Source organism: Nuphar pumila, chromosome 17, assembly GCF_984573655.1.
Source record: "Nuphar pumila chromosome 17, dmNupPumi1.hap1.1, whole genome shotgun sequence".
Lineage (NCBI taxonomy): Eukaryota > Viridiplantae > Streptophyta > Magnoliopsida > Nymphaeales > Nymphaeaceae > Nuphar > Nuphar pumila.
This window is the reverse complement of record NC_143265.1, coordinates 56,876,482-56,897,811: the sequence shown is the minus strand read 5'-3', so window position 1 is coordinate 56,897,811 and position 21,330 is coordinate 56,876,482.

The window sequence follows — 21,330 nt, the reverse complement described above, 5'->3', positions numbered from 1 at the left end:
TCGTCAACAGCGATTTCTGAGCAACAAACTTTTCTTATTGCTGTTGACTGTTATCATTTAAGACGGGAGAACTTGTTCAACCATTGTTCATCGCATACATCGCAAATCTATTTTGCGATTTTCTTTCAAGGAGGGAGACAAATTCAGCGATTGTTGAACAACAATCATTTCTTATCGATGCTGACCGGTATCATTTCCTAGTGTCGATTACAGGCCTTTGTTGACCACACAAATCGCATATGTGTTCTGCGATTTTCATTAAATAACGATGAGTTATGTTGTGATTTGTGAACAATATTACTCGTCGTCATGTGCTATTTTCTGTCAAGAAGGGAGAGCAATACAGCGATCGCTGAACATTAGTCATTGGTAGATTGATCTGCCTTCTATCATTTCCAGTTACTAGCAAAGGCCACTGAGTAAACTGAAAGTGCGGTTGTTGCTGCTGCTGATGATGACGATATTGTTGATGATGTATGTTTTGAAGTACATCACTATATGGACGTCGTTTGATGTTGTTGATGATGATGCTAATGTATTATATCTAAGCCAAACCATTGGTCATTATGTATTGTAACTAAATACTCTTGGTAACTAAATGTGTTTCAAAGGGCGAATATTACAAGCCTTTTTGCACCGCATGAATCGCAAAACTATTATATGATTATCAGTTACGGTAGATCAGTGAATGAGCGATTTCTGAGCAGCAAACAAGCAATTGTTTACCGCATAAATCGCCTGTATTTTGCGATTTTTATTCAATGATGACGAGTAATATTGCAATTTTTGAACCACAAATGTTCCTTATCGCTGCTGACTATTATCATTTAAGACGGGCGAAGGTGTAGAGCTATTGTTGACAACATACATCGCATTCACGGAGGTTGAGCCATAACAGCCATTTTTGTCCCCATGAATCGCGTATGAGTTCTGCGATTTTTATTTATTGGCAATGAGGAAAATTGTGATTTCTAAACAACAAAGGTTCAATGACTTTTAGCTCATAAATATTGTTGACAACATACATCGCATTCACGGTGGTTGAGCAATACAACGATTTCTAAACAGCACACATCTTTTAGCTCATAAATATTCATTGATTACATGACTTTGCTGACCGTATAAATTGCATATGTGTTTTACGATTTGCATTCAATGACGACGAGGAAAATTGCGATTTCTGAACAACAAACGTTCCTTATCACTGTTGACTATTATCATTTAAGGGGAAACAATATCATGTTTTTTTACAGCATACATCGCAAATCTATTTTGCGATTTTCAGTCAAGGAGGGAGAGCAATACAACGATTTCTGAACATCGTGGTATTTATTATCGATGTTTACTTTTATCATTTTCGAACATCGATTACAAGCCTGTGTTGACCGCATACGTCGTAGATGAGTTTTGCGATTTGCAATCAATGTCGACGAGGAAAGGGCGGATTGGTGAAAAATATATGTTCCTTATCGCTTATGACTATTATCGTTTATGACTGGAGAATTGGCCAGCCATTGTTGAACGCGTACATCGCAAAACTATCTTGCGATTTTCATTCACGGAGATTGAGAAATACGACGATTTGAGAACGTTAAAATTTTCTTATCGGTGACGTCAGTTTGGAAGGGTGAAGAGTACAAGTCGTTGTTGACCGCCAACCTGTTGCACGATTTGAATTTACCGATGATCGTCAACTGCGATTTCTGAGCAGGAAACTTTTCTTATCATTGTTGACTGTTATCATTTAAGATGTCAGAACTTGTTCAACCATTGTTCACCGCATACATCGCAAATCTTTTTTGCGATTTTCTTTCAAGACAGAGAGAAATACAACAATTGCTGAACAACAATCATCTCTTATATCGATGCCGACCGTTATCATTTCCTAACATCGATTACAAGCCCTTGTTGACCACATAAATCATCTCTTATATCGATGTTGACAACAATCATCTCTTATATCGATGCTGACTAGAGAATTGGCCAGCCCTCGTAAAATAAAATAGACCACAGCGATTAGAGATGTTTGTCGTTCATAACTCGTTATGTTTCTCACCCTCCGTGAATGAAAATCACGTAAGAGATTCGCGATGAATGTGGTCAACAAGAGTTATTAATGTTCGCATTCGTAAATAGAAATTGTCCACAACGATAAGACATGTCTGCTGTTCAGAAATCATGGTCTTTCTCACAAACTGTGACTGAATGGATTTGCGAATTCTGTGTTAAACAAGCCTTATAATCTTTAGAGATGTCTGATGTACAGGATCATGTTATTGCTCACCCTCCAGGAATGAACATCGCAATTAGTGCACTCAAGATTTTGCCTATATATAAGGCCTTTTAATGTTCTCCCTTCATAAATCAGAGTAGTCCATAGCGATAAGGGAAATACTTATTTGCGAACGAAATCGATTTGTTTTGACGCGATTCATATGAAAATTTTTGTAAATATTGACAATAGGAAACACATAATACATATTTACAAAGATTCATACTTCAAATATTGTGCATCGATTTTATGAGAAATCGCTAACAAAGCAACGATTTAAACACACAAATCATTGAACATATCGCATAATATACTACAAATCGATACGACAATTGAGCATAAAGCCTAAACCCGAAACCCTAGACCATAAGCCCCGAGGCATAAACCATAAACCCAAAACCCTAAACCCTAAAAGATAAACCCTAAACCCGAAACCCTAAACCCTAAACAATAAACAATAAACACAAAACCCTAAACTCTAAACCCTAAATCCTAAAACATAAACCCTAAACCCTAAACCCTAAACCCTAAACCCAAAACCATAAACCATAAACCATAAACCATAAACCATAAACCATAAACCATAAACCATAAACCATAAACCATAAACCATAAATCCAAAACCCTCAAACCTAAACCCTAAACCCTAAACCCTAAACCCTAAACCATAAATCTGAAACCCTCTAACCTAAACCCTAAACCATAATCCTTAAACAATAAAAGTTAGCATCGATAAGAAAATTGCGTTAGATATCGCTGTATTGTTCAACAATAAATAAAAGAGGTTTGCGATGTATGCATTCAAAAATGGCTCGCCAGGTTCACCCGTCTTAAATGATAATAGTCAACAGCGATAAGAAATATTTGTTATTCTGAAATCGCAATATTCCTATCATCACTGAATGAACATCGCAGAACGCGTATGCGATTTATGCGGTCAACACAGTGTGAACACCCCAAATTTTTCAAAGGTTTATAAAATGACCTTTTTGCCCCTGACTCCATCTTCTGAGAAAACCAAAGCTAAATTTCAGTCATTCTTCAGGTTTTCTGGATTGAATTTCATATTGATATATCCAAAATCAAACCCAGATCCATCTTCGAAGATCCCAGTTGAACTTTCAGAATCCAAATCCAAAGTTAGATCCTAAATCCCAACTTGGATCTAGATTTCAAAGTATAATCACCATCTTGGATCTTAGATTTCAGATCCAAAATCCATTTTAGGATCCAGAATCCAATTTCATCTTGGATCTCAGACTTCAGATCCAAAATCCATTCTAGGATCCAGAATCCAACTTTCACTTTGGATCTCAAACTTCAGATCCAAGTCCATTTTAGGATCCAGAACCCAATTCCACTTTGGATCTTAGACTTCAGATCCAAATTCCATTTTAGGATCCAGAATTCAATTCCATCTTGGATCTCAGACTTTAGATCCGAATTCTATCATTGGATCTCATATTTCAGATCCAATTCCCATTCAGGATTCTAAATCCAGAATTCAATTTCATCTTGGATCTCAATTCTATTTAGGATCTAGACCTTTTGATTCAAATTCTATCTTGAGTTACAGATCTTAAATCAAACTCTATTCTCAATTCCAACTCTCAAGTCCAATTCCATTTTCATTCCAGATCCAAGTTTATCTTGATTCTCAAAAATTCCAAAAATTGATTCCATCTCTCAATCTCATTTTTTATTTCTCAAATCTCATTCTAATTTCAAAACTTCAAAGTTAGAATTCAATTTCATTTTTCATCCAGGTCCAAGATTCTAATTCAAGGTCCATTTATGACTTTGAAACTTCCCTTCTCCTTTTATCTCAAACTTCAAAATCATCTCTTTCAAAATCAAGATTCATTTTTCCAAACTCTGATTATTCCAAAAACTTAGAACTTTAAATCTTAAGTTCTAAAGTTAAAAACCATTTCTTCACTATATTATCAGATTCATCTCAGAAACACTTGGAGATATTTTCAAAAAGAGCATACATCCTTGCATTGCAGAAGCATGATTCTTTGTGCATTTAGGCTTAGAATAAATTATTAGATAATGTTTTAGCAAAACAAAAGGCATGAATTCGACCCTTGGTTCGATTACCTCTGGTAAATGCGCCAGGAACGGTCGAACCTCGTACCGACGAGCGGATCCCGTCTCCCAGTTTTCCCGCAAATATTTCAAAATGGAGGCAAGTTATTTTCTTAAAATATCTTCAAAATTAAGGTCAAGTGAGACCCCACAAAAGAGTTTCTTTTCTCTTCTTTCTTTCTTTCTGTCTTTTATTTTTCTCCCTTCAAAAAGGAGGAAATAGAGGTTAGAAAGGAAGAAGAGATGGAAGAGAGAGAATATTACGAGAGGAAAATTTTTGCGATGATCACAGTTTTGGCGACCGTGATGGGACTCATCTTCGTCCGGTCGAATTTAATGCCTTTTTCTTTTGCTTTGATATTATCTAAGTCTTTATTCTACAAATGTCAGCTTCATTTTCATGCAAACCTTAGGAGCCTAGACTTTGTCCTAAGTTGACATCATTGCATATATAATTTAAGTATGGTTTGGTAGGACCATATTGAGGAGATTATTCCATGTTCACATTAGATTTAGGTTTTTGAAATACAACTCTCCTCAATTCTAGGGATTGAATGAAAACAATGTATGCAAGTGTATGCTTCTTTCATTTTAAATCTATCGCTTTAGGACTTGCATTAGAGCCATCTGATTTCTCGCATGATGAACATGTTTTTTTTTAAAACCTCCCTACCTATATTGTCCCGGTCTTCACGTTGCTGGGCTGTCTCACTGAACCATAGTTCGGGAGAGAGCATCACAACTGGACCACTTATTTGGGTTCGCGCCCCCCTACCACGTACCTAAGGGCCATAGTCCGAGGTATATCGGTAGGTGCTCAAGAATGTTGGGAAACCATTACCTTAGAACCGGAGGAATATTTTTATGTCACGTACTTCAAGCTTCGGCTTGAGTATATAGGCGTATCTTGATTGGAATCAGATGATCTGAACTTTAGAGTTAAGATTAAAGTCCTACGAGCCATTTCAAATTATTGCATTTTAGAGTCAACTTGTAGGGAATGCTATTCTGTGCATTATTGCTTGTATAAATTGATTCTTTTTTTAGATATTATCTTGAAAATTCTTATTTTTCAAAACTCTGGATATGTATTTCATAAAAAAATTCTTTTGTTTTCTCAAAATCCAGGATTGTATATCTCTTATTTCTTTATTCTTTCATTTTTTAAAAGCCTGGACATGTCTTTTAAGTCTTCCTATTTTTCAAAAGGTCCAGGCATATTTCTTTCTTTTTCTTCTAATTTATTTAAATATTTTGATCCTGCCTGCATTTTTTCAAAGTATTCAAGGTCTCGTCATTCATCTTCAAAATACTCTTCTTCGTACATTCTATCTTCTCCATATAAAATCTCTTTTATAGAGAGATCTTTTAAAAATTCTCTTTCACTATCCCTCTTCCTTTCAAAAATTCTTTGTCCTGAACCCTTCATTTATTTCTTCAGAAAATGTCAACATTTCATCATGGTTCAAACAAGAGCGGGAAGAAGGGCAGCTCAGCGGCACAATGACAGCGAAGTGGAAGAAATAAACTCTTCCAGTTTGTCCCGAAAACATAATTCAGAGAAAGATGATGTTGACCCGGCAATGTATAAGATCTTTCAAAAGATGATGGCAAAAATGATGTCCGAGCAAGCTGGGGCAAGTTCAAAGAAGACATCCTCTAAAAGCAAGACCAAGAGAAAGCCAGTAAAGAAGCATGTCAGGATTAACAAGAAGAGGGTCTAGCAGGACAACACATCTGAGGGCACAGAATCAGCAGAAGAGGATTCCGAGGAAGAACAATTTGTGTTCATCCCAAAACATCTGCGACAACCCAAGAAAGTGACAGAAGAACCTGAATCAGTCAACAAACCTAAAGATGGGGTCCCGACAGAAGATTCAGTTCAAGTATTGACTAAGATGGTCAATGATCTGCAGATCCGATATAAAGGAAAGAGGGTATATACCAGACAGGACTTCTACCTTGGTTTAGATGGGGACAACAACTTGGAAGATCTCCCCCGAAAGTTTATTAAGTTCGATGGGTCCGGCAACCCAAAGGCCCATCTCGCAATGTTCTTCGCCGAATGTGCCAGGTTCAGTGAAGACAATCGGGCCCTCTTCTTATGCTTTCCTTGCAGTTTGGAGGGCGTAGCAGCTAAGTGGTATGCGGAGCACATCAACAGTGTCGAGCTACGAGATTTCGATAAAGTTGTCAACCTGTTTGTAGAGAGATTCATGTTCAATACTGAGGCACCGCCAACCCTCAATCACTTGTACAATTTGAGGCAGGATGACAAGGAAAAGGCCATAGATTTCATCCGTAGGTGGAGAGATACCTGCAACAAGATGAGAACCCCCATTTCAGAAGAGCATGCCCTTCAACTCATCCTCAATAACTTCTCTCAACCCCTAAAAAGCCTCATTTTCCCATACCCTTCCAAGTCATTTATTGAGTTGACTGAGCGAACTGAATGGCTCGAGATGGGAATAGATAACAGAGTCTATGACGGTACCACCCTGGCAAGGGGCAATCAAGATACAAAGAAGAAAGCCCATTTCACTCTTTCCACTGGTCCCTCATCCGACAACAAGAGTAACGAGAATGATCATGTCAGCAATTCAGAGGTCAAAAAGGAAGGTTTTCCAACAACAATAAGCCTTCCCAACCCAATTCTCAGCAACGAGAAAAGGATCAGGAAAAACCAAAGCACAAGGACTGGAGTGCTGACCGTGAATTCACCCCTTTGGAGCAGACACTCGAGGAGGTTATGGAATATATGCTCACAAAGAATATGATTCGTCTGCCAAAAGTTGTTGATCCTTTAGTAGTCTTGAGCAGCTTCAAGGAACAGTTCTGCAAGTATCACCGAGCAGTGGGGCACGACACAGAGCACTGCTTCGTTCTGAAAAATATCGTCCAGGACTGCATCGATAAACACCTTCTGATAGAAGAGAAAGCTGAAGAGCAGCCCGTCGTCCTGGCATAGCCTTTTCCAGATCATTCAAAAAGCCGATGATACTAGAGTCTTTTCTGCTATCCTCCATTTTCTTTACCAAACCATCCTATAAGGGCAAGTCAGCCCTAGTCTCTTGCAACCTTTTGGTCAAAAATACTTGTAAATATTTCAGTCTTTGCTATCAATTTTGCTTATAAATGAAATGTCAATTTCCTTCCTATCTTTGCGGTTCAATTCTTATTTCTTTTCGCAATATTGGGGCATCTTTTATTGTTTAAATTTTCATTTACACTTCAAAATATTCTTTTGCCATCATATTCCTATTCTTTTCAAAAATGCAGGACAATCCTGACATCATTCATGAGAGAAATGATATTACCTATGAGGTTCTTTCAAAAATCATGAAAATTTTTCATATTTTAGTCCAACCTTTTTCAAAGATCAACCCTCGTGTTGATCATCTTTTCCAAGAAAATAGGTTTTCAAACATTATATTCAAAGATCAACCCTTGTGTTGATCATATTTTCTAAAAATTGGTTTCAAACCATTGCATTCAAAGATCAACCCTCGTGTTGATCATATTTTCTAAAAATTGGTTTCGAACCATTGCATTCAAAGATCAACCCTTGTGTTGATCATATTTTCTAAAATTTGGTTTTCGAACCATTGCATTCAAAGATCAACCCTTGTGTTGATCATATTTTCTAAAAAAAAAAAATGATTTTGAAACATTGCATTTCAAAGATCAACCCTTGTGTTGATCATATTTTTTAAAAATTGGTTTTTGAACCATTGCATTCAAAGATCAACCCTTGTGTTGATCATATTTTCTAAAAAAAAAAAAAATTGATTTCAAAACATTGCATTCAAAGATCAACCCTCGTGTTGATCATGTTTTCTAAAAAAATTGATTTCGAAACATTGCATTCAAAGATCAACCCTCGTGTTGATCATATTTTCTAAAAATTGGTTTTCGAACCTTTGCATTTCAAAGATCAACCCTTGTGTTGATCATATTTTCTAAAAATTGATTTCGAATCATTGTATTCAAAGATCAACCCTTGTGTTGATCATACTTTCCAAAATTGGTTTTTCAAGCCATCACATTAAAAAATCAACCCTTGTGTTGATCATATTTTCTAAAAATTGGTTTTTAAATCATTGCTTTAAAAAATTAACCCTCATGATGATCTCTCGTGAATGATCCCCTTTCAAAGATCAGCTCTCACGGTTAATCTTTCTTTCCAAAAAAATGATTTTCTCTTATTCTTCTCTCATTTTAAAGATCCCACATGCAGGCAGGATCAAACTCTTTTTCTCAACTTTTATCAACTTTTTGTTTATCAATCTTTATCAGTTTTATCAGCTTTTATTCATTTTTTTTATTGATTGTTTATCCATTTTCTTAATTCTCCTTGTCAATTCTTATTTTAAAAATTACCCTTTCAGGTTAAGGGATAAACCTGATGCCTCTTTCCCATGAGGTATTTCTTTCTCCTTCTTTGCCTACCCTTTCAGGTTAAGGGATAAACCTGATGCCTCTTTCCCATGAGGTATTTCTTTCTCCTTCTTTGCCTACCCTTTCAGGTTAAGGGATAAACCTGATGCCTCTTTCCCATGAGGTATTTCTTTCTCCTTCTTTGCCTACCCTTTCAGGTTAAGGGATAAACCTGATGCCGCTTTCCCATGAGGTATTTATTTTTCCTTCTTTTCTTTCTTTCTTCCCCTTCAGGTTAAGGGATAAACCTGAAACCTCATCCTACGAGGTCCTTATTTCTTCAAAACAAGGGATAGTCCTGAATGTCTTTCTTTCGCTTTTAAAGCTTCATTAATCTCTGTCAAATCTTTTTCTTTATCAAATTTTTAAGCTTTGTTGATTCTTTCGATCCTTTATCAAACCTTTTATCAATTTTTGTCAAAAATTTTATTCATTTCCCATTCAAGATAAGGGATAAATCCTGATACCACTCATAGAAGCAACAATGCTACCTGTGAGAATTCTTTTACAAAGATGATTTTCATAAATTTTCTTGATTCTTCTCTTTAGACAAATCTTTCATAAATTTCTATCTTTTCTCGTCAGTTCTTCGCAAATCTTATTTCTTCCCTAGTCAAGATAAGGGGGCAATACTGAAAACAAGGCCATATACAACTAACTATGATGGTCCATTTCAATCCACAAGTTGAATTCTTTCTTCTTAAACTGAGATCTTTAGGTTGAATTCCTATAGAATCAAAAACTCGTAGGTTGAACCCCTATCAAACAAATATGGCTCACAGATTAAATGCCTCTTAAACCAAAATTCCTCCTCAAACCAGTCGATCTTTAGGCTGAACTCCTACTGATCAGCGATCTTTAGGTTGAAATCCTACTGATTCGCAGTCCTTAGGTTGAAATCCTTTAGGACCATTCCTTCCATCGATCTTTAGGCTGAACTCCTACTGATCAGCGAGCTTTAGGTTCAAATCCTACTGATTTGCAGTCCTTAGGTTGAAATCCTTTTGGACATTTTCTTCTATCGATCTTTAGGCTGAACTCCTACTGATCAGCGAACTTTAGGTTGAAATCCTACTGATTCGCAGTCCTTAGGTTGAAATCCTTTAGGACCTGTTCTTCCATTGATCTTTAGGCTGAACTCCTACTGATCAACGAGCTTTAGGTTGAAATCCTATTGATTCGCAGTCCTTAGGTTGAAATCCTTTAGGACCTGTTCTTCCATCGATCTTTAGGCTGAACTCCTACTGATCAACGAGCTTTAGGTTGAAATCCTATTGATTCGCAATCCTTAGGTTGAAATCCTACTGATTCACAGTCCTTAGGTTGAAATCCTTTTAGGACTTGTTCTACCATTGATCTTTAGGCTGAACTCCTACTAATCAGCGAGCCTTAGGTTGAAATCCTACTGATTCGCAGTCCTTAGGTTGAAATCCTTTAGGACCTGTTCTTCCATCGATCTTTAGGTTGAACTCATACTGATCAACGAGCTTTAGGTTGAAATCCTATTGATTCGTAGTCCTTAGGTTGAAATCCTTTAGGACCATTCCTTCCACAAATCTTTAGGTTGAACTCCTACTGATGAGCGAGCCTTAGGTTGAAATCCTATTGATTCGCAGTCCTTAAGTTGAAATCCTTTTAGGACCCGTTCTTCCATTGATCTTTAGGCTGAACTCCTACTGATCAGCGAGCCTTAGGTTGAAATCCTATTGATTCACAGTGCTTAGGTTGAAATCTTTTAGGACCTGTTCTTCCATCGATCTTTAGGCTAAACTCCTACTGATCAACGAGCTTTATGTTGAAATCCTATTGATTCACAGTCCTTAGGTTAAAATCCTTCAGGACCATTCCTTCCACCAATCTTTAGGCTGAACTCCTACTGATCAGCAAGCCTTAGGTTGAAATCCTACTGATTCACAATCCTTAGGTTGAAATCCTTTTAGGACCTGTTCTTTCATTGATCTTTAGGCTGAAATCCTACTGATCAGCGAGCCTTAGGTTGAAATCCTACTGATTCGCAGTCCTTAGGTTGAAATCCTTTAGGACCTGTTCTTCCATTGATCTTTAGGCTGAACTCCTACTGATCAACGAGCTTTAGGTTGAAATCCTATTGATTCGCAGTCCTTAGGTTGAAATCCTTTAGGACCATTCCTTCCACCGATCTTTAGGCTGAACTCCTACTGATCAGCGAGCCTTAGGTTGAAATCCTACTGATTCGCTGTCCTTAGGTTGAAATCCTTTTAGGACATGTTCTTCCATTGATCTTTAGGCTGAACTCCTGATCAACGAGCTTTACATTGAAATCCTATTGATTGAGAGTCCTTAGGTTGAAATCCTTTAAGACATTTTCTCTTGATCTTTAGGCTGAACTCCTACTGATCAACGAACTTTAGGTTGAAATCCCATTGGTTCGCAGTCCTTAGGTTGAAATCCTTTAGGTCCGTTTCTTCTATCGATCTTTAGGCTGAACTCCTACTATTCTGCGAGCCTTAGGTTGAAATCCTACTGATTCGCAGTCCTTAGATTGAAATCCTTTAGGACCATTTCTTCTATCGATCTTTAGGCTGAACTCCTACTGATCAACGAGCTTTAGGTTGAAATCCTACTGATTCGCAGTCCTTAGGTTGAAATCCTTTAGGACCTTTTCTTCCGATCTTTATGCTGAACTCCTACTGATCAACGAGCTTTAGGTTGAAATCCCACTGGTTCGCAGTCCTTAGGTTGAAATCTTTTATGACCCTTTCCTTCAGTTGATCTTTAGGTTGAACTCCTACTTATCCGCGATCTTTAGGTTGAATTCCTACTAATTCGCAGTTCTCATTTTGAATCCCCTTCAGACCATTCATAAGTCAATTTGTAGGTTGATTTCCTACTAATCTATATTCTTCTGCGGTTCTTGGGTTGAATTCCTATTGAACCAAATTCTTCTTTCAAAAAGTAAATCTGTAGGTTGAAATTCTACCTATCTATATTCTTTGGCGGTTCTTAGGTCAAATTTCTACTAAACAAAAATTCTTTTCTTTCCAAAATTTCAGTTTGTAGGTTGAACTCCTGCCGATCTATATTCTTTGGCGATTCTTAGGTCGAACTCCTACTAAACCCAAAAATTCATTTCTTTCCAAAATTGCAGTCTGTAGGTTGAATTCCTACCGATCTATATTCTTTTGCAGTTCTTAGGTTGAACTCCTATTAAACCAAAATTCGTTTTTCCAAATTTTAAATCTGTAGGTTGAAATCCTACTAATCCATATTCTTTTTATGGTTCTTAGGTTGAATTCCTATCGAACCACATTCATTTTTTAAAAAAGTAAATCTGTAGGTTGAAATCCTACTAATCCATATTCTTTTTATGGTTCTTAGGTTGAATTCCTATCGAACCACACTCATTTTTTAAAAAAGTAAATCTGTAGGATGAAATCCTACTAATCCATATTCTTTTTATGGTTCTTAGGTTGAATTCCTATCGAACCACATTCATTTTTTAAAAAAGTAAATCTGTAGGTTGAAATCCTACTAATCCATATTCTTTTTATGGTTCTTAGGTTGAATTCCTATCGAACCACATTCATTTTTTTTTTTAAAAAAGTAAATCTGTAGGTTGAAATCCTACTAATCCATATTCTTTTTATGGTTCTTAGGTGGAATTCCTATCGAACCACATTCATTTTTAAAAGAAAAAGTAAATTTGTAGTTTGAAATCCTACTAATCTATGTTCTTTTACGGTTCTTAGGTTGAACTCCTATTAAACCAAACTCATTCTTCAAAAATTCAGTCTATAGATAAATTCTTATTAGTCAAAATTTTTTTTGCAAATTCTTAGGTTGAATTACTATTAAATTAACTTCATTTTTTAAAAATTTCATCTGTAGGATGAATCCCTACGGATCCAAATATTCTTTGCGGCTCTTAGGTTGAGTCCCTGTTGAGCCAACGTTGTGTGATAAAACCCAATATTTTCATGTTATTTCTTCCAAAAATTTCAGCTAAAGGATGTATCAAAATCCATATTGAATGATTATTGCACAAAAAGAATTCTGGAACATTATGCCAATTTGCTAAAAGCATGTGTTGATTCTAAAAATCTGACTACACAAAAGAAATTCCTTTGATTACCTCTAGTACTTCTTTCCAAAAGGGTGAAACTTTTTGCGAAAAAGAGGTAAAATTCAAATCTTTTCCTGATGATCAACCAAAAGGATGTAAGAGATGTCCTCGATATGATCACTGAAAGAAATCTTCAATGATGTTGAAAAGCCAGAAGCGAATTGATATTGATCATGGCTATGGCGCATGTTTTAAAACGACTTTCTGGCAATCAGGTAGTGGAAATATCTTGAGCTATAAAAAAAATCCACTCAAACCATGTCTTCACATTCATTTTAAAGTTGCAATCAAATATCTGCAAAAGGGATCTCTCAACTGTTGTCAAGATGAAGATGAATATGCGAGCTAGACCCCCGGGGCCAAAGAAGATTTGGATCATCTTCGAGATGAAGGAGTTTGTGAAGGATCCTTCCAGGGAAAGTTTAGATCACCGTCGAGATGAAGGCGAGTGCGATGAACCTACCAACCAACCCTAAAAGACATTTGATTTCTGCTATCCTTTAAAGACCCTTTTGAGCCAATATCATCAATAGAATGCCTAAGAAAAAGAAGGAACGGAGCATCTCCAAGATGAAAGAGTTTGTGGCGTACCCTTCCCCGAAAAAGAGAGAAAAGTCAGGACATATCCAAAATGGAGGATGATATGAAAAGCCGAGAAAGTTCAGTGACTCAAAAAAAAAAGAGTGCTAGAAAGATCATTTATGGAAAAGCCTCGGGATATCAAACTGTCAAAGTTGACAGAAGTCATCTTTTCTCATGCAAAAATTCTTTTATCAATATCTCTTCACTACTTGCTTTTATGAAATTAAGAATATTTCTTCTCTTCTCATATCAGGGAAATGGGTAACTTTCTTGAAGAAAATCATCAGCGCTAAAATTTTGAATTTGACTCTTAGAACCGAGGAATTAACCTCGATGGAGGAAATACTCTAGATAAAAGAGGGAATATCTTTTGCACATACATGCACATTTTCAAGCCTTTTTGAGTCAACTATAATCTTATCTTATTGGCAAAATTTTCTAGCTATTCGAAAATGAAATAAATATTCAATATCCATTTTGATGCAACCTAGCGTTGTTTACATCTTCCAAAAGAGTTTGCCTCCTTCAGGAGAAGTATCTCTTCCTGTCCCATCACGGTTTTCTCATTGAAGAATCCGTATGGTCGTTCCCACTCAGGTTAAGGGTCAAACCTGAATTTTCTACGAGAGGTCATTGATTTCAAAAGCTATTTCAGTCTCAACAATGAGACATCCCATTTCGTCCCCTTTTCAAAGCTTTAGGGAACCCTATTTTCCTCCTTTCGCAAAACCCCTTTCGGATTTGTTCGTCCAAACTCCGAAGGTCCCATTATGACTTCTCCATTTGAGAAATCCATATGGTAGATTTCCCCCTTTCAGGCTAAGTGTTAAGCTTGAACCTCACTTCGCGAGGTATCTTCCTTTTCAGGTTTTGGTTAAACCTGAGTCTTGTTCCAACAAGATCCCTTGTCGTGACGAGGTGTTTTCCTTCCAGTCCCATCATGACTCTTCCCATCAAGGAACCCATGCTTCACATATCCATCCAAAAAAGGGATCCTACTTAAGTTGCATTTTATGAGACATTTTTCAAAAAAATGTCCCATCAAGGTCCTCATGTATTCCTTTCCAATACATTTTTGATATATCTTCGTCCCATCCAGGTTAAGGGCTAAACCTGAATCATTCCAAAAAGAGTATCTTGTCTCACCCATGAGACCTGATCAAAATTCTGATTTTTCACCATTTCGAGATTTTCACCCAAAGTCCCATCACGATTTCCTCATTTTCTACTCAATCATATCATTTCCGAGGATTTCGTCTCCCCAAAACCATTCAGGATAAGGTTTTAAGCCTAAGAAGTCATATTTTCAAAATAATTCTTCCACACCCAGTTCAGATCTACTGACTGGGGCATTTTCAAAATTTGGAGTGTTGTCTTTGCCACTAAGCTCGACTTTGAAACGACTTAGTAGCAAAAAGGGGCATCTGTGAACACCCCAAAATTTTCAAAGGTTTATAAAATAACCTTTTTACCCTTGACTTCATTTTCTAAGAAAACCAAAGCTAAATTTCAGTCATTCTTCAGGTTTTCTGGATTAAATTTCATATTGATATATCCAAAATCAAACCCAGATCCATCTTCAAAGGTCCCAGTTGGACTTTCAGAATCCAAATCCAAAGTTAGATCCTAAATCCCAACTTGGATCTAGATTTCAAAGTATAATTCCCATCTTGGATCTTAGATTTCAGATCCAAAATCCATTTTAGGATCCAGAATCCAATTTCATCTTGGATCTCAGACTTCAAATCCAAAATCCATTCTAGGATCCAGAATCCAACTTTCACTTTGGATCTCAAACTTCAAATCCAAGTCCATTTTAGGATCCAAAACCCAATTCCACTTTGGATCTCAGACTTCAGATCCAAATTCCATTTTAGGATCCAGAATTCAATTCCATCTTGGATCTCAGACTTCAGATCCAAATTCCATCATTAGATCTCATATTTCAGATCCAATTCCCATTCAGGATTCTAAATCCAAGATTCAATTTCATCTTGGATCTCAATTCTATTTAGGATCCAGACCTTTTGATTCAAATTCTATCTTGAGTTACAAATTTTAAATCAAACTCTATTCTCAATTCCAACTCTCAAGTCCAATTCCATTTTCATTCCAGATCCAAGTTTATCTTGATTCTCAAAAATTCCAAAAATCGATTCCATCTCTCAATCTCATTTTTGATTTCTCAAATCTCATTCTAATTTCAAAACTTCAAAGTTAGAATTCAATTTCATTTTTCATCCAGGTTCAAGATTCTAATTCAAGGTCCATTTATGACTTTGAAACTTCCCTTCTTATCCTTTTATCTCAAACTTCAAAATCATCTCTTTCAAAATCCAGATTCATTTTTCCAACTCTAATTATTCCAAAAACTTAGAACTTTAAATCTTAAGTTCTAAAGTTAAAAACCATTTCTTCACTCTATTATCAGATTTATCTCAGAAACACTTGGAGATTTCCAAAATCATATTTTCAAAAAGAGCATACATCATTGCATTGCACAAGCATGATTCTTTGTGCATTTAGGCTTAGAATAAATTCTTAGATAATGTTTTAGCAAAACAAAAGGCATGAATTCGACCCTTGGTTCGATTACCCCTGGTAAAGGCATCAGGAACGGTCGAACCTCGTACCGACGAGCAAATCTCGTCTCCCAGTTTTCCCGCAAATATTTCAAAACGGAGGCGAGTTGTTTTCTTAAAATATCTTCAAAATTAAGGTCAAGTGAGACCCCGCAAAAGAGTTTCTCTTCTCTTCTTTTCTTTTCTTTTCTCTTCTCTCTTTCTTTTTGTCTTTTATTTTTCTCCCTTCAAAAAGGAGGAAATAGAGGTTAGAAAGGAAGAAGAGAAGGAAGAGAGAGAATATTACGAGAGGAAAAATTTTGTGATGATCACACACAAGCATCTAATCGACGTTCGGAAATGAAAAAAGTAAACATCGATATAAAATGATTGGTATTCATAAATCATTGTATTGCTCTTGCTCTCCCTCCTGGACTGAAAATCGCAAACTCGATTAGCGATGCATGCTCTCAAAAAACATGGAAATGTTCGCCCTAAAATGATAATAGTCAACAGCGATAAGGAACGTTTGTTGTTTAGAAATCGCAATATTCTTCATCGTCATTGAATGCAAATCGCAAGGAACATATACGATTTATACGGTCAGCATACACAAGTAATGAAATCTTTTAATTGATAAAAGATGTGTGCTCAACCTGCGTGATTGAAAATCGCAAAATTAGATTGCGATGTATGCAATCAACAAAGGCTTGTAATGTTCGAAATTATAAAAGCCAACATCGATAAGAAATGCTTGATGTTTACACATCGTTGTATTGCTCACACTCCCTGAATGAAAATCGCAAAAGAGATTCACGATGAATGCAGTCAACAAGAGTTATTAATGTTCGCTTTCGTAATTAGAAATAGTATAAAGCGATAAGACACGTTTGTTGTTCAGAAATCGTGGTCTTTCTCACCAACTGTGACTGAAAATCACAATAACAGATTTGCGATTTATGTGCTGAACAAGCCTTATAATCTTCGCCCTTTAAAAAAAATAGTAGTCAACATTGGCTGAACAATTTTGCCGGTCTTAAATTATAGTAGTCAACAACAATAAGAAACGTTTGTTGTTTCGAAATTGCAATATTCCTCGTCGTCATTTAATGCAAATCGCAAATCGCCTATGCAATTTATGTGGTCTTAAATGTTGTCGATTTTGATATGTTATTAGAAATTTGTGTCATTCATTTAAATAAGATACATCATTTCAGATCCCGCTCTGTCGATATGACATATGAGGCCTGTATTCTGTTTGACGATTTATGAGATCTATATATAATGTGCAACACACTTAAAGCAAAGCGCATTCAGCTGACGAACCTAGCTCAATGCTATTTATTTGCCTATCACGATTTACACAATAACATATAAAAGACTAAAAAGAGTTTTCATATGAAATCCAGACGAGGACTGCTAACGTGATTTGACTGCTACTGCCATAAAATCTGGCATAAATATTTAAAAAATTGCAGAGCGTGAAACGATGTTTCCTTTAATTATGAGTTTGCAGACATCTGAAATAAGTCTAGACGGATACCTCAATTGCGATGCAGCTGGTTGTACGATCGATTCACGAACACGTCATTTATGTAGGAATTGATGGTTTATCGGTTCCTTATTCACGAAGCAAAGTAAAACACATCTTTAACGTGTGTGATGTGTCATTCATATATAAATGAAACGTCCTATCACCCTACGTTAGTTTTCAAATAATTATGTCAGTTTTGAAAAACAACGAGCAAATCTCCAATAAAATACACTCTGTATTAATGAAATTAAACAATGTCATTTCATATAGCTGTATACAAAACTAATCAAAGCGATGGGACATAGTTGTTCAAATCACGATAGCACATCTCGTGTGGGTTTGATTATAGAAATATTTTTTGGTCTTTTATAAATCCATAACTTCGTCCACCCTCATCCCAACAAATCGCCTTAGGTCTAGATTAGGGATTTACACCTCGACAATGGGTCGGGCCGCATCACTCCCCCAACTAAACCCATCACACAAAATGTGACATTGTTCAGACTGCAAAACTTGCTTCACTATTTATGATTTTAATTCATGGAGGTTGAGCAATAGAACGATTTCTAAGCAGCAAGCATCTCTTCTAGCTATGCACTATTTTCATTCACGATGGGTGAACATAACATTGTCTTGTCTACAGCATAAATCAGACATATATATTATGATTTTCATTCTTGTAAGTTCAGCAATACAGTGATTTCTGAGGAACAACTCTTTCTTATCGATAATTACTTAGTCATTTGTTAAGGGCAAACATTACATGCCTTTGTTGACCGCATAAATCCAAAATCTATTTCCGCAATTTTCATTCACGGAGTGTGAGTTATACAAAGATTTCAGAACAACATACAACTCTTATCGTTGTGCAGTATTTTTAATTACGAAAGAGCAACATTACTAGCCTTGGTTCACCGCATACAACGCAAATCTATTTTTCGTTCTGATTTAATTTTTGTAGATGAAGCAGTACAATGATTTACAAGCGTGTTTAGTAAAGTTCAAATTTTATTTCAACTGAGACAAATTTACATAATTTGTATACAGTCTTATAAAATTTGCCTACGGAAATTGGTGTAGACAGTCTCCAAAATCTGTTAGAAATCTATTTACATCTTTTTAATCATGTCTGGATCGTGCCATTTGTTTCCTTGTAAGTAGTCTTGTTGGATGATTATTTATGTCTGCCGACTTTTTAAACTCAATCAAATTTTGACATAGCTTGTTGCGTAATTCCGGTATATCTTCCTGCAACAAAAAATGTAATGTGAAACCAATATATAAATGGATTCCCCAATAACAACGGATACAAAGATCATACAACGTCGAAACAAGGTTCTTGTCCATTGTATATTGCTTCAATATACTTCATTACGAATATGCTACAATCGACCCCATTACTTTGTTAATGAGCATCGTCAGCACAGAGCAACATCCACTCGGCAATGTCGACACCCAAAACGTCGTTTAGGAATCCCGCCTATGATAAATAGAGAATATAGTAAAATCCTGTCCACCGCAAAAAGATATGATACACCTATGAACAGAAGCTTACCAAATGCATAGCGTCACGTTCTACACCACTGTGATAGTCCAATGAGTTGTAGCACCATAGTTGCTTTTCTCATAATTTCATCTCGTATAAGACTCAATGTTGAGGAGTTTGCCAGAGTGTAGGAAGTAAAATCTGTGAATCGATATAATATTTTATAAATCGATAGACATAGCGTGATGAGGATGTTAGGCCTAAACCTTGGACAAGAGGTTTGTTCACTTACCTTTTCACACTTCCAAAAGTCTCCACAGTGATCATCGTTATTCCAACAAGGTAGTGCATCTAAGAATCTACTGGTGTATGGCTTTCACCGGACGTACGTCTGTTGAACGAAATAGTAAGGTTTAACCACAAAGAAACATGAGTAAGTCATAAAAGCAAATAAAACAATAGCAGAATAGATATACCATGAAATAAGGGTTGACGATGCGTACGGTATTGCTTGTTGCGTTGCTTTGAATATAATTGACGAAATCAGATATTGTCTGGTTGTAAAAAATTATGAACTTGTTAATATACAAACCGATGACCTAGAAAATGATAGTGGTTACATACGTACAAAATTACTGATAGTGTTCCCTTCTGCAAATTCATCTTGCATCTGATTGATGTTCTCTTCGAACTCTTTAGAGCGTTGTCGCCCACCCTTTTTTGTGGATGTTCCACTGACATGAGCAAAGTATTCAGTATTCGACATTGTAATTGTTTTCTACAGTAAACAACATAAATCAAATATACGACATAAAAAGGCAAATGTTGCCTAAACCGGTCACGAGGTTCAGAAAATATACGCCTTAATCGCTATTGCTGGTCCTGTAGATCTGGTGGTCTTCTTCTTCGTCGATGCTGACTATCTATCTGTCGTCGTCTTTTTCAGTGCCATCCCTGGTCGTATTGCTCTCGTCGTCTACTACGTAGATATTGATGACCCCTTTGCGATGCAGCTACAGATTCGACATGTCAGTCATATATAAAGGAAACGTCGTTTCACATACCACCCTTTTTAAAAAACTGCACGCAAATTAATTGATTGTTTTTTAAATAAATAAAAAAATGCCATTTTGACTGCATATTGTAACAATAGTTAGGTGGGAGATTGACCCGACCCGACCCAAACCGTTGTTCAGGTCAGTATAATCTTTAATGATTATTGTATTGGTTATCATCTGTGGATACATCAATATATTCATGACACATATGTTTCTTATCGCTTTTTTAACAACAAACGTTCATTATCGCTTTAGACTATTACCATTTAACACCGACAAAATTGTTCAGTCTTGTTGACCGCATACATCACAAATCGATGTTGACTTATACCGTTTATGAAGGGCGAATATTACAAGCCATTGTCGGCTGCATGAATCGCTAACTTATTACACGGGCAAACATTAGTAACCTTTGTTTATCGCATACAATTGAAATTATATTTACGATTTTCATTCAAGGAGGGAGAGAAGTACAGCGATTTCTGAACATCAATCATTTCTTATCGATGTTTACTTTTATCATTTCCGAATGTCGATTACATGCATATGTTCACCATATACATCGCAAATGAGTTTTGCGATTTGCAATCAATCGCAAATATACATGCCAGCTATTGTTGACCGCGTACATCGCAAAACTATCTTGCGATTTTCATTCGCGAATGTTGAGAAATACGGCGATTTGGGAACATAAAAATTTTCTTATCGATGACATCAATTTCAAAGGGCGAATATTACAAGTCGTTGTTGGCCGCGAACCTATTGCGTGATTTGAATTTACCGATGATCATCAACAGCGATTTTTTAGCAGCAAACTTTTCTTATCGGTATTGACTGTTATCATTTAAGATGAGAGAACGTGTTCACCCATTGTTCACCGCATACATCGCAAATCTATTTTACGATTTTCTTTCAAGGAGGGAGACAAATTCATCGATTGCTGAACACCAATCATTTCTTATCGATGCTGACCGATATCATTTTCGAGCATCGATTACAGGCCTTTGTTGACCACATAAATCACATGTGTTCTGCGATTGTCATTAAATAACGATGAGTTATATTGCGATTTGTGAACAATATTACTTGTCGTCAGGTGCTATTTTCTTTCAAGGAGGGAGAACAATACAGAGATCGCTGAACATTAGTCATTGGTAGATTGATCTTCCCTCTATCATTTCCAGTTACTAGCAAAGGCTAATGAGTA